Source organism: Oryctolagus cuniculus, chromosome 2, assembly GCF_051225735.1.
Source record: "Oryctolagus cuniculus isolate XC-2025 breed Fujian yellow rabbit chromosome 2, ASM5122573v1, whole genome shotgun sequence".
Lineage (NCBI taxonomy): Eukaryota > Metazoa > Chordata > Mammalia > Lagomorpha > Leporidae > Oryctolagus > Oryctolagus cuniculus.
Genome location: NC_142868.1, coordinates 34,197,387 through 34,210,191, shown reverse-complemented (window position 1 = coordinate 34,210,191; position 12,805 = coordinate 34,197,387). Strand labels below are relative to the sequence as shown.

At 49.7% G+C, this 12,805-nt stretch overlaps 1 protein-coding gene across 16 annotated transcripts in view; it reads right to left on the bottom strand.

Annotated features, from left to right (window-relative positions):
- RHOH (ras homolog family member H) overlaps positions 1 to 12,805 on the bottom strand; it is a 50,729-nt gene that overhangs the window by 17,192 nt on the left and 20,732 nt on the right. The gene's annotated exons all lie outside the window — the stretch shown is intronic.

Sequence of the window (12,805 nt, the reverse complement as noted above, 5' to 3'; positions counted from 1 at the left end):
TCCTTTCTTTCCCTGCCAGCATCTATCAAAAGCTTCAGACGCATGTGCCTCTTATTTCGGCAGTTCTCATTCTCTGAACATATTGTCCTCATGGACTACAGGAGTCACCAAGATGAGCACGCACACCCGCTGCTGCATTATTCACAACAGCAGAAGGGAAAGGACTGGAGATAGTGGGAAGACCCAGGAAGAGGTGGTGGTTGAATTAGTGATGCCACATCCACGCAGTGGAATCCAGTACGGCCTCAGGAAAACAAACTCAGGTCAGCCTATTTGTATTGCCCAAGAAGGTTCGAGAGATTAGCAGCTAACAAAAGCAAGTGATGGGCCATCAGGGAAAGGATCCTGTTCATGCAGAAAAGTCAACGGGCAAACCTGCTCTACTGAGCCCTGCTGTCCCTTCCCGACACCGGTCCAGGCAGAGAAAGGCATCTGTGCCATGACAGGCAAATCCAGGCTTGCTGGGAACTCCCAGTTGCCCTATACTTGGCCTTCTATAGGAAAAACTATGCTAGACACACGGCAGCCACTTCCTAGTTTGTCTGTGGGAGAAAAGGAACAAAGAGGAGTAACCTAAAAACGTAAGTTTAAGCGGATTTCTTTTAGACTTTAAAAATCCCCTTCAGGAACACAGATGTGTATACTTGAAAAAGAAAAAGACTGATTTATATGAAAGGTGGTAGCAGGGGAGAGGAGAGAGAGAGAGAAAGGTCTTCCTTCTACTGATGTATTCCCCAAATGACTACAGCAACCTGTGCCACTGCAGGTGAAGCCAGGAGCCAGGAACTCCATCCAGATCTCCCCCGTGGGAGGCAGGGACCCTGGTACTTGGGCCATCACCCATTGTTTCCCAGATACCTTAGCAGGAAGCTCAAAGGGAAGCAGAGTGGCTGGGACTCACACCAGAACTCCAACACAGGAAGCAGGCATCGCAAGCAGCAGTCTAAGCTGCGGCACTACAGTGCCCTCCCATGTGTACTTTTAATGTACATTATGTGGCAGAGATTATGCACAGCCATGGGATTAAATATTTCCCTGGGTGCTCAGCTTCTAATCAAGAACTTAATAAGAAAGATGAAGAAACTCAGAAACAAATTGACAATGTCCCTGAAACTGCCGGTATACTCCAGTGCAGAATTCTTCAATGGTTTAAGCCACTGCACAGACAGGTATAATGTTACATTAACATTAAATTCCAAAAGTTTATAGAAGTCTGAAAAAATTATGACACAATATCATCCTTTAACTGGCTTTCAACTAGGCCTACTTTTAAAGAGCTTAATAGGGACAGAAGCTAATAAATAAAATGTTAGTGTTTCGACTAGGCCTAGAGGTTTAAAGATTTTTCTTTTTTCACTTAGTAATGTCTCTGACCCTCACCTTTTGGTTTTCTTCTATAGAAGTAATGATCTTATGGAGAGTTGTCATGCGATGGCCATGCAAAAGCAATGGCTGTGCTAGGCTACAACGGAATCAGGTGCCTTCCAGCACGGAGCTTGGGGAACAGAACTCTGAGAGAAGACAAGCAACATTCTGCACATACCTCTCCTCTCTTCTCAGCCTCGCCCCACCAAAAATCACAATTTAAATGCACCAGTGAGATCATAAAGGCAAATGCATAAACGAGATAATAAAAGCAAAAGCAAAATGCCAAGAAAACACAGAGGACAGAGTGCTAAAGTGTTCCAGGGCACTGGGGGCGAGGGCCGGCGAGGAGTGGCCTTGTACGCTGCCTCAGAAGAGAGAAGGAAAAAGAGCTCAGTGGCCCACATCCTGGAGAGGGAGTGGCTGTGGCCCAGGCTCCCACATGGAGAGGCTGGTGATTCGGAGTGGTGAAAGCTGGCTTTTCCAGCAGATGGGCAGGTGGGCAGTGACGCTGGAAGGAGACACTGGAGCAGATGTTTTTTGTTCTTTTTGTTTGTTTGTTCTGGACAGGCAGAGTTAGACAGTGAGAGAGAGAGACAGAGAGAAAGGTCTTCCTTCCGTTGGTTCACCCCCCAAATGGCTGCTACGGCCGGCGCACTGCGCCGATCCGAAGCCAGGAGCCAGGTGCTTCCTCCTGGTCTCCCATGCAGGTGCAGGGCCCAAGCACTTGGGCCATCCTCCACTGCCTTCCCAGGCCACAGCAGAGAGCTGGACTGGAAGAGGAGCAACTGGGACTAGAACCAGCACCCCAACTGGGACTAGAACCCGGGGTACCTGTGCCGCAGGCGGAGGGTTAGCCAAGTGAGCCACCCAAGTGAGCCACGGTGCCGGCCTACACTGGAGCAGATGTACAAGGGGCCTTTGAAGCCACATAAAGTATCAAACAGCCCACACCCAGCCTCCTGTCCCCTTACCTTTCTCCCTTTCTTTGTCCCCTGCCTGCCCCCCACTTCACCTGGCCACCGCTCTTTCTGTAGAAGGCGACATCCCCCAAGCTCGCCTGCCCTTTCCTGCTCCAGCAACCTGCATCAAGCCCGTCTCCTATTCTAAAATACAGCCCTTCTATCCCTCACTCTTCCCGGTAAACGTCCACCTGTCCCAGAGCCCAGCTCACATGCCACCTCCTTCACGAGACCTTCCCAAATAGGCATGATTTTTCTTCTTTACGTTGACATTTTTTTAATAGGTAACACACCTACAATAAAACTCAGAAAGTACAAAAGTTGAAAAGTACATTTCCCTCCTAGGCCTACCTCCCAGCCACTTCCCAAGAGGGGACCATTGCACAAAGTTGCTTCTGCATTGTCCCAGCACTATTATGTTATTAGATGTATCTATACACACACGTGTGTGTGGTTATCATACATTTGCACATACACATCCTTGTTTATATACCAACAGCACAGTACTCCCTGATGCCTTTCTCATGTACAGCATGCCACAAAGCTCTTTATCAGTAGACTTTGAGTTGCCCGGTTCTTTCTAAATTCTTTTAGTAGAGGATAAAGCCATTTTTCCTTGGTTACAGATAAATCAAAATATGGCTGGCGCTGTGGTACAGTGGGTTAAAGCCCTGGCCTGAAGCACTGGCATCCCATATGGGCACCAGTTCTAGTCCCGGCTGCTCCTCTTCTGACCCAGCTCTCTGCTATGGCCTGGGAAAGCAGTAGAAGATGGCCAAGTCCTTAGGCCCCTGCACCCTCATGGGAGACTCGGAAGAAGCTCCTGGCTCCTGGCTTCAGAGCCGTTGCAGCCGTCTGGGGAGTGAACGAGCTGATGGAAGACCTCTCTGTCTCTACCTCTCTCTGTAACTGTCTTTCAAATAAATAAAATAAATCTTTAAAAATAAATAAATCTTAAAATATACACAGGAACCTAGCGTTACATGCGGCGGTTGAGACCTTTTCTCACTGTATTATATGTAGAGGCAGCGCGCAGTGGCGGAGCCCAGGACTGAGGGCCAGGCCTGAACACTAAGTGGCTACACCACTAAGCTTGGGACCTCGCTCAAGCCAAAGCCATGTGGCCTCTCTGGACCACATTGTTTCTCATCTATAAAATCTGACCTTGAATGGGAAGGGCTTCTGAGCCCCTCCCCGGCTGACACTCGTGTTCCTGAAAGCACAATGCTATGTGCTGCCTTGAGCGCAGACGGCAGCAGAGAGAGGATGACAGAGCAGTCAGCTCGGAGATCCCGGTGCAGGGATCTGTACCGTCTGTGCAATGTGGTGCAATGCCGACGCCAGCTCCTCCTCCAGCTCTGCCTTCCACATCCTCCTCACCACTCCCAACCCTGCCCCCAGGGATGCCTGCTAAAAAGCCCACCCTCTAGACTGCCCAGAGCTCACTGCTCCTATCCAGAGCTGGGTGTTCTTAGGCCTTCAAACACCTATTACCTTGGTGGGGGGAGCCACAACAATACAAAAGTTGCACTTTGTAAATTCATAATTTATTAAATAAATAAAAAAAAACACCTATTACCGACATTTGCAACCCAGCAGGTATAATCCTCAATCCGTTTCCAGCAGCAGGGACATTCAGAAAGCACATTCCTGTGGAAATGATTACCGTGGACAAAAGTATATGACAGCATCATGGCAAGAAAAACAGCACGTTCAAAACAGTATGTACAATGTGGTCCTGAGTTCCTAATAAAAATAGGCAGAGGAAGAAAGCAAGGGCTGACACCGAGATGTTGGCAATGCTCACACTGGTACAACAACAGATCTGTGCATGTGCCCACGTTTATCTACATTTTCCAAATGTCCTTCACAAACATATGCTACTTTTTTTTTTTTTTTTGATAGGCAGAGTGGACAGTGAGAGAGAGAGACAGAGAGAAAGGTCTTCCTTTGTCTGTTGGTTCACTCCCCAGTGGCCGATGCGGCCGGCACACCACGCCGATCCGAAGCCAGGAGCCAGGTGCTTCCTCCTGGTCCCCCTTGGTCCATCCTCCACTGCACTCCCGGGCCACAGCAGAGAGCTGGACAGGAAGAGGAGCAACTGGGACAGAATCCGCCGCCCCAACCGGGACTAGAACCTGGTGTGCCGGCTCCGCAGGCGGAGGATTAGCCTAGTGAGCCACAGCGCCGGCCAAACATATACTACTTCTCTAACAAACAGTGGTCAAAATGAAATCTTTGGACCCTTTGTAAAGGAAAGTATAAATTCCTTCCCAGAAAGAAATCCCACTTCCTGGTATCACTGGATAATCACTTTCCAGACAGTGTGGCCAAGGAGATCTGGATCTGGATCAGAATCTCAAAAAATTTCAAAGAAAAAATAAGCTAAAGGTCTGTTTGAAATATGAACGCCACCTTATGAAAAGCATCCAGGAACTGATGGCAGAGCGAGGGGCTGCCGGCCCAGGAGAAAGGGACGACTCAGTGAGGCAGCACCATTTTGTAAGCTGCAGGAAATGAAAATGGAGCTGCAGTTCTGATGGCCTCGCGGGCCAGGATGACAGAAGTCGATGTGCAGACTCCACCTGGGGGGGACAAGCAAATGACCCCCGACACAGACATTTTAACTAGAGGCCCAGAGGCACACCATGGGGATAAGTGCGCATCAGAAGTAGACCTGGGGCCTGTGCTATGGTGTTGCAGGAAAAGCTGCCACCTGCAGTGTCTGTATCCCACATGGGCACCAGTTCCAGTTCTGGCTGCTCCACTTCTGATTCAGCTCCCTGCTAATGCGCCTGGGAAAGCAGCAGAACATGGTCCAAGTCCTTGGGCCCCTGCACCCATGTGGGTGACCCAGAAGAAGCTCCTGGCTTTGGATTGAGACAGCGCCAGATATCGCAGCCATATGGGGAATAAACCAGCAGATGGAAGCTCGCTCTCTCTCTCTCTCTGCCTTTCAAATAAAATAAATCTTTTTTAAAAAGTAAACCTTCCCCCTTGTCTATCTCAAGGAAATAGAGGTGGCACTCCCTAGACTGTGTCAGGAGCAAAGAGGGAGGGAGAGGAGGAGGAGGAATGGGGGAACAGAAGACAAGCAGTCCTGGAGAGATTGTAATCCAGCCCAGGGGGCATCTGGCCCAAGTCTTCAAATCCTTTCCAAACAAACGGTTTCATCCCAGCCCTGGGAACCCCATAAAAATAATTTTTCAAGAGCAGTGAAGAGCACAAAGATGACACTGTTGTCATCTACAGTTATGCATTCCCTATGGCTGGGGTGACTAAAGCAGAAGGGAACCGATGGCCTCCGTGGTGCGATCGAGCAGTCTCCCGCTTCTGCCGCTCTGGTGTTGAAGGGGAAGAGCCTGAGTAGCCATGTTGCAGTCTGAAAGAAAGTGGGCAGCCTTGTTACACAGCTTTTGTCTGCCAAGGCTCTTGGCCTCACCTCATAGCCTCAGAACCCTGATTCTGTCTACTTGCATAGTGCCACAGCAGGTTAAGCTGCCACCTGCAATAGCAGCATCCCATATTGGAACACTGGTTCAAGTCCCAGCTGCTCCACTTCTGATCCAGCTCCCTGCTAATGCACCTGGGAAAGCAGCAGAGGACGCCTGGCTCAGTCCTGACTGTTGTGCCCATTTGGTGAGTGAACTAATTGAAGGTGTCTGTCTGTGTGTGTCTCTCTCACTCTCACTCTGTCATTCTGTTTTTCAAATAAATAAGTCTTTAAGGGAGGTAGGGAGGAAGAGAGGAAAGGAAAGACAAAGGAAGAAATCTGATTGTCAACAGAGCTATCTGATATCTGGGGGGAAGCTCATTTTACCCCAGCTCACAGATCTGTTTGCAAACCAGGATGCCACTTCACTCGTTGACCTGGACTAGAATGCCACCCACAGGTCTGTTCGTCTTTCCTCCTTGAGTGAGCTGCTAGGCAGCCAGACTACAAGGAGCAAGTCCGCTGTCAGCAGGGCTGCAGACGGAGGTGGGAGCTGAATGACAGAAGCGCAGGCTTGAGTCCAGGGCTCACCCCCTCTCTTTGGTCTTGTTTGTAGGATCAAACCACAGCGAGCTTTGAGAATCAAGAATCTGAGATTCTTGTCTACTTCGAGGCATGGACAGGTAGTGCCAAAGCTCAGACTTGCTCTTTTCCTATGTTTCCATGCATGATCAACCTCCTTTTTTTCTGATGAGTGCTTCTTCATAAAAATCTGCCTTCCCGGGTGATGACTCGCCAGCCATCTTCACGTCCCAGGCTTCCTGGGCCTTGCCTTGTGGGCCCAAGCCTGCCTGAAGTGACTGTCAAGAGACCGTAGCAGAATTCTTTTTTTTTTTTTTTTAATTTTTTGACAGGCAGAGTGGACAGTGAGAGAGAGAGAGAGAGAGAGAGAGAAAGGTCTTCCTTTGCCGTTGGTTCACCCTCCAATGGCCGCCACGGCCAGCATGCTGCGGCCGGCGCACCACACTGATCCGATGGCAGGAGCCAGGTGCTTCTCCTGGTCTCCCATGGGATGCAGGGCCCAAGCACTTGGACCATCCTCCACTGCACTCCCTGTCCACAGCAGAGAGCTGGCCTGGAAGAGGGGCAACCGGGACAGAATCCGGTGCCCCGACAGGGACTAGAACCCGGTGTGCCGGTGCCACAAGGCAGAGGATTAGCCTAGTGAGCCGCGGCGCCAGCCCCGTAGCAGAATTCTAAAGGAGCCGCCCCAGGACACGGGCACTAGCCAGTGTCCTGAAACCCATAATCCCGAGGTGAACTGAAATGCACTTGATGATGATCACATAACCTCAGCTCCCCTCCTTAGAGGTCAGACCACGTCTGTGAGCGTCCGCTGCGCCCACATCTTGTAACGCACACGTACGCACTGCAGAGACCCGACAAGCTTGCTCCTGCTTCACCACCCCAAGAACCACTGGCCACACAGCCTGCTCACCCATGAGTAGGCTCAAAAACACACTACTCTGTGCTTTGTACAGTTAGGCTTTTCCTTCTATTTTTATTATTAGTAATTTTTAATCTGAGAGGCAGAGGGACAGAGAGCTCCCGCCTGCTGGTTCACGCCTCCAAATGCCCACAATAGCCTGGGCTGGGCCAGGCTGAAACCCAGAGCTGGGAACTCAACCCAGCTCTCCCACATAGCTGTCAGGGACCCTCCTACTGCCTCTCAGGGTAACACAAAGCAGGAAGCTACAGCCAAGACTTGAACACTCCAATAACGGATGCAGGTGTCCCAAGCGGCATCCAAACCACTAGGCCAAATGCCTGGTCCCTTTTAAGTTTTTAAAACAAAGATCCCAGGGGCTGGCACTGTGGTGCGGTAGATGGAAGACCTTTTTCTCTGTCTCTCCCTCTCATTGTAACTCCACCTCAAAAATAAATAAAATAAAATAAAAGAGAGACCCTAGAGGAAGGGCCATCACAACAGACAGGTACAAGAACAGCAGTAGCTGAGAGCAATCCCTCTCCCTAGGTACCACCTAGAATTTTTGCCTCCACCCCCTCTTCGATCAGACTGCCTCTGAGTGTTGTCATTTTTCTCGCTCAGATCTCAAAAAGGGTGTGTTTGGTGTTAATAAATCTGACCCAGTAAGATTAAGTAGGGAAACCTCCCAGCAGACTCTTCTGTGTTACATTTTCCATGAAGCCTTACTGACATGGCCCAAGGTGTGTGTGTATGTGTGTGTGTGTTTGTATGGGTGTGTGTGTATGGCTGTATGAGTATGGCTGGGTATAGGTAGGGGTGTGTGCATATGTGTGTATATGTGAGTATATGTGTGTAAGTGTGGGTGGGTGTGTGTGTGGAGAGGTTTGGGGGTGATTGTAGAGGGTGTGGGTAGGTGTGGGGGGGTGTGGACAGGTGTGGGGGGGTAGCAGTATGTGTGTGTATGCATGTGTGTATGTGTGAGTATATGTGTGTAAGTGTGGGTGGGTGTTTGTGTGGAGGGGTTTGGGGTGTATGTGTGGGTATGGGCAGGTATATGTGGGGGTGTGGACAGGTGTGGGGGGGTAGCAGTATGTATGTGTGCACGTGAGTATGTGTGTGGTGTGTGTGAAATCAGGAACCAGAAGGGTGAGACCCACACCCACCACTTTTCTAAACCAAATCGAGGGAAGCCCCACTGTCATTGAGCCAACAACCACTGGGCACACGGTGTCCCCTCCTCTGTGCACCATTGTGCACGTGACAGAGGGGCTTCCTTTCTCCATCACATGGAAGTCCGTTATCTCTTCCTCTGCCTCCAGTGGTACTGTCTGGGCTAAATGCCAGTGCCCCCACAGGCATGAGTCATCACTGCCAAGCAGCTTTTAACAGAGGGCCCTGTGACCCTCACTCTGAAGGAGGCCGAACAGACAAAGGACCGTGACTCAGAAACACCCAATGAGAACCCCAACAGCAGCCTTCTTGGTCTGGGACTACCAGGAGCTTCAGTGTAGGCGCCTCCTCCCGAGTGGGAGGGCAAAGCAGCAGCTCCCCAGTCTATCAGAGCAGCCACCGTCCCCACTGTTATGGAACTAGAAAGTCCAAGCATTGAACTAGCTGGTGCAACAGGCGCCTGGCAGGGGCCAGCCTTACCCGGAGGTGCCAGCCGACAGGAAAGGGGAGAAGACCTCTCCTCCCTCCCTCCCTGGGACAGCCCTTCTCTTACGGCTTGGTGCTCTGCTGCAATGCGGATATCTTTGGAAAGTAGAGCCTTTTTTTTTTTTTTTTAACTATTTCCACATTTCTGTGACTTGCTTCTAGTCTTATTCTTTCCTCAAAGCCAAGAGGAGCATGTTTCTAAAACAACACGCTTGGGGCCAGTGCTGTGGATTAGTAGGTTGGCTTCCACTTATGGTGCCGGCATCCCATATGGGCGCTGGTTCAAGTCCTGGCTGCTCCACTTCCGATCCAGCTCTCTGCTAATGCCTTGGAAAGCAGTAGAAGATGGCCCAAGTCCTTGGGCCCCCACACCCTCATGGGAGACCAGGAAGAAGCTTCTGGCTCCTGGCTTCGGATCGGCCCAGCTCTGGCCATGGCAGCTACCAGAGGAGTGAACCAGCAGATGGAAGACCTCTCTGTCTCTATCTCTTCCTCTGTCTATAACGCTGCCTCTCAAATAATTAAATAAATAAATCTTTAAAAATAAATAAAACACACTTGTGCACACGTCAGAGGTGAGGCATCAGAAGACACATTTGATTAGACAATTATCCCAGTCTCTGACCCATTCCCATCCCCATCCTGGCATCCTCAAGAATTAGCAGTCTCCTGTTTCCTTTGTCAGTATGACCCACCAAATTCCTCTTTCAGAAACGTGTGGCACTCTGATGATACACGGCAATGTCCTGGATGCTGCTCAGGGGACAAAGCAAGCTGAGAAATTCTAACCCACCCCAGAGTCTCCAGTGAATGGATGGGGCGCAGCTGGGTCCAAAGAACCACCCACACCCCAGGCACCCAGGAAGCATCTGGCCTTTCCTCGCTGTACTGCTCCCCATCCAGGGGCCCTAGGGCATCGCGGATTCCCCAGATTGGATCACCAAAATCATCCCGAGAGGGTGTTCCAAATGTTTCCCTGGGTCCTCATGGGAATGTTCTCATGCAGAAGTAGGTGAGGCCTGGGAAGCTGGGTTTTGAAAGCAGTGAGAGGAGCAGAGTCGGGGAGGAGCTGTGTGCGACACAGCTTCAGGGCGGCTTCCCAGACCGCCTGCCACACGCCCAGTGGGATCGGGGCAGTAAGGAAGGCGCAGTATCACCCCCATTTTGCAAGTGGAGCAGCTTAGGCACAGAAACACATACACACAAACACACACACACACAGGCCAAAAAACAAACCAAGAAATGTCTCTCCTTCCTCTCTCATTTTCATCTCTAACAAAGTAGTGAACTAGCAGAGCTACTTATCACGCAGTCACTTACAGCTCCCAAGTTTGCAAAACCTCTTTTGTTTTGTACATCATCTACAAGGTCATTGTTTGGGTGCTGAATGAAAGAAGCCAAGTGTCACAAGGTACTTTTGAGACAATCGGGGAAATACCGTTATTGGTTGGGTATTACAAAATGCCCAAGGCTTCCTGCTAATGTTGCTACATGGCATGAAGGCACATGGTAATCAAGAAGAGATGGGTGAAGGGACATGTCTGGCTTCCCTTTAAAACTGTTCCAGCAAAGATGAAAAAAGAGGAAAACAAATAGAAAAGGGCTGCAAAATGTCCATGGAAAAATTCTATGATGTAACAACCACTTAACACAACAACACTTAACCTTTTAACTCTATTTTTCCATGAACTTGAAAATTTTTAAGATTATTTTCAATTTATTTGAAAGGCAGAGATAGAGATCAATCTTTCATCTGATGGTTCACTCCCCAACGGTCAGAGGTGGGCCAGGTCAAAGCCAGCAGCATGGAACTCCATCTGGGTCTCACACACGGGAGGCGGGAACCAGGTCTCATGAGCCGTGATCTGCTGCCTCCCAGGATGTGCATTAGCAGGAAACTGCACTGGAAGGAGAAGCAGGACTCAGACTCGGGCACTCCAATATGGGATGTGGGCACTCCCAGTGGCATCTTAACCACCATGACAAACGCCCATCCCTTCCATGAACCTTTTGAAGTGCCTCTGCATGGCAATATCTTGACAATTACTAAATCTGGGCAATGGGCATGAAGGGATTGGTTTTACTACTTGCTTTACTTTTAAAGGTGTGTAATTTTTTTTAAAGATTGATTTATTTGAAAGACAGACTTACATATAGAGAGGGAGAGACAGAAAGAGATCTTGCAACTGTTGGCTCATCCCACAAATGGCTGCACTAGCTGGGGCTGGGCCAGGTTGAAGCAAGGAGCCAGGAACATCATCTAGATCTCCCATGTCAGTGGCAGGGACCCAAGCACTTGGGCCATCTCCTGCTGCTTTCTCCTGCACATAGCAGGAAGCTGGATCAGAAGTGGAGCAGCTGGAACATGAGCCAGTGCCCATAGAGGATGCTGGCATTGCAGCCAGCAGCTTAACCAGCTATGCCAGTCCCTTTGAAATTTTTTTATAATAAAGCAATTTTTTTTTTGACAGGCAGAGTTAGACAGTGAGAGAGAGAGAGAGAGACAGAGAGAAAGGTCTTCCTTTTCTGTTGGTTCATCCACCAAATGGCCGCTACGGCTGGCGCACTGCGCCAATCTGAAGCCAGGAGCCAGGTGCAGTCTCCCATGCAGGGTGCAGGGACCCAAGCACTTGCGCCATCCTCCACTACCTTCCTGGGCCACAGCAGAGAGCTGGACTGGAAGAGGAGCAACCAGGACAGAACCGGCGCCCCAACTGGGACTAGAACCCGGAGTGCCAGCACCGCAGGCGGAGGATTAGCCAAGTGAGCCGCGGTGCCAGCCATAAAGCAAATTCTTAAACATCAACAGCCTGGCTTCCCCAGTGTGCCGTCTTCCCTTTGTGATATAAGCTCTCAATGTCTGCTGCAGGAGCAGCCCAGAGCACCTCCCTGTGTATCAGAAATCCCCCACCCATCTCTTCTTTCCCAATTTGTTCTTCAACCAAGGTGCTTCATTTTTCTTTAACAGCCATGGAACATATTCACATGAAAAAATTACTTATTGGGGACTGGTGCTGTGGCATAGCTGGTAAAGCCGCCAACTACAGAGCCGGTGGCATCCCATATGGGCACAGGTTCAAGTCCTGGTTGCTCCACTTCCAATCCAGCTCTCTTCTATGGCCTGGGAAAGCAGTAGAAGATGACCCAAGTCCTTGGGCCCCTGCACCCATGTGGGAGACCCAGAGGAAGCTCCTGGCTTTGGATCGGCACAGCTCCAGCCATTGTGGCCATCTTGGGAGTGAACTAGCAGATGGAAGATGGATCTCCCTCTCTCTCTCTCTCTGCCTCTACCTCTCTGATCTCTGCCTTTCAAATAAAATAAATAAATCTTTTAAAAAAATCATTGGTTGTTCATCTGAAATTAAAAAGGTAACTGTCATTCTATATATTTATTTGCTAAATCTGACAACCCTAGTAAAAATAAAAAGTGCTAATAAGGATTCAGGATAACTGGGTTAAATGTCCTCACTGCCACTGCCTTTGTAACCAGGAGCAAGTCCATCACCCTCTCTGGGACTTTGTGTCATACAACAAGAAGGCTTCTTCCCAGCTCAAAATGCTACGACATGGAGAAATAACTCTCACTCCTCCACCTTGGATAGACATACTTTTCAAATGAGATCTCTGCTCTTCAAGGGAATATTGTGAGGCAACTCAGTAAAACAGATTTTTTTTCTTCCAGAACATCAGGCTAATAGACCAGTCCACAGCATCAGTTACTGAGAGTTTACAGGGTACTAGGTCGCAAAGCAAGCCTTTCTAATTTTATATATATACACACACGCACACTCATCCAGTGGTTCCCTCCCCAACTGCCTGCAACAGTCAGAGCTGGGCTGGGACAACTCAGCTCGGGTCTCCCACATGGGCAGCAGGAACCGAATCACTTGAACCATTACC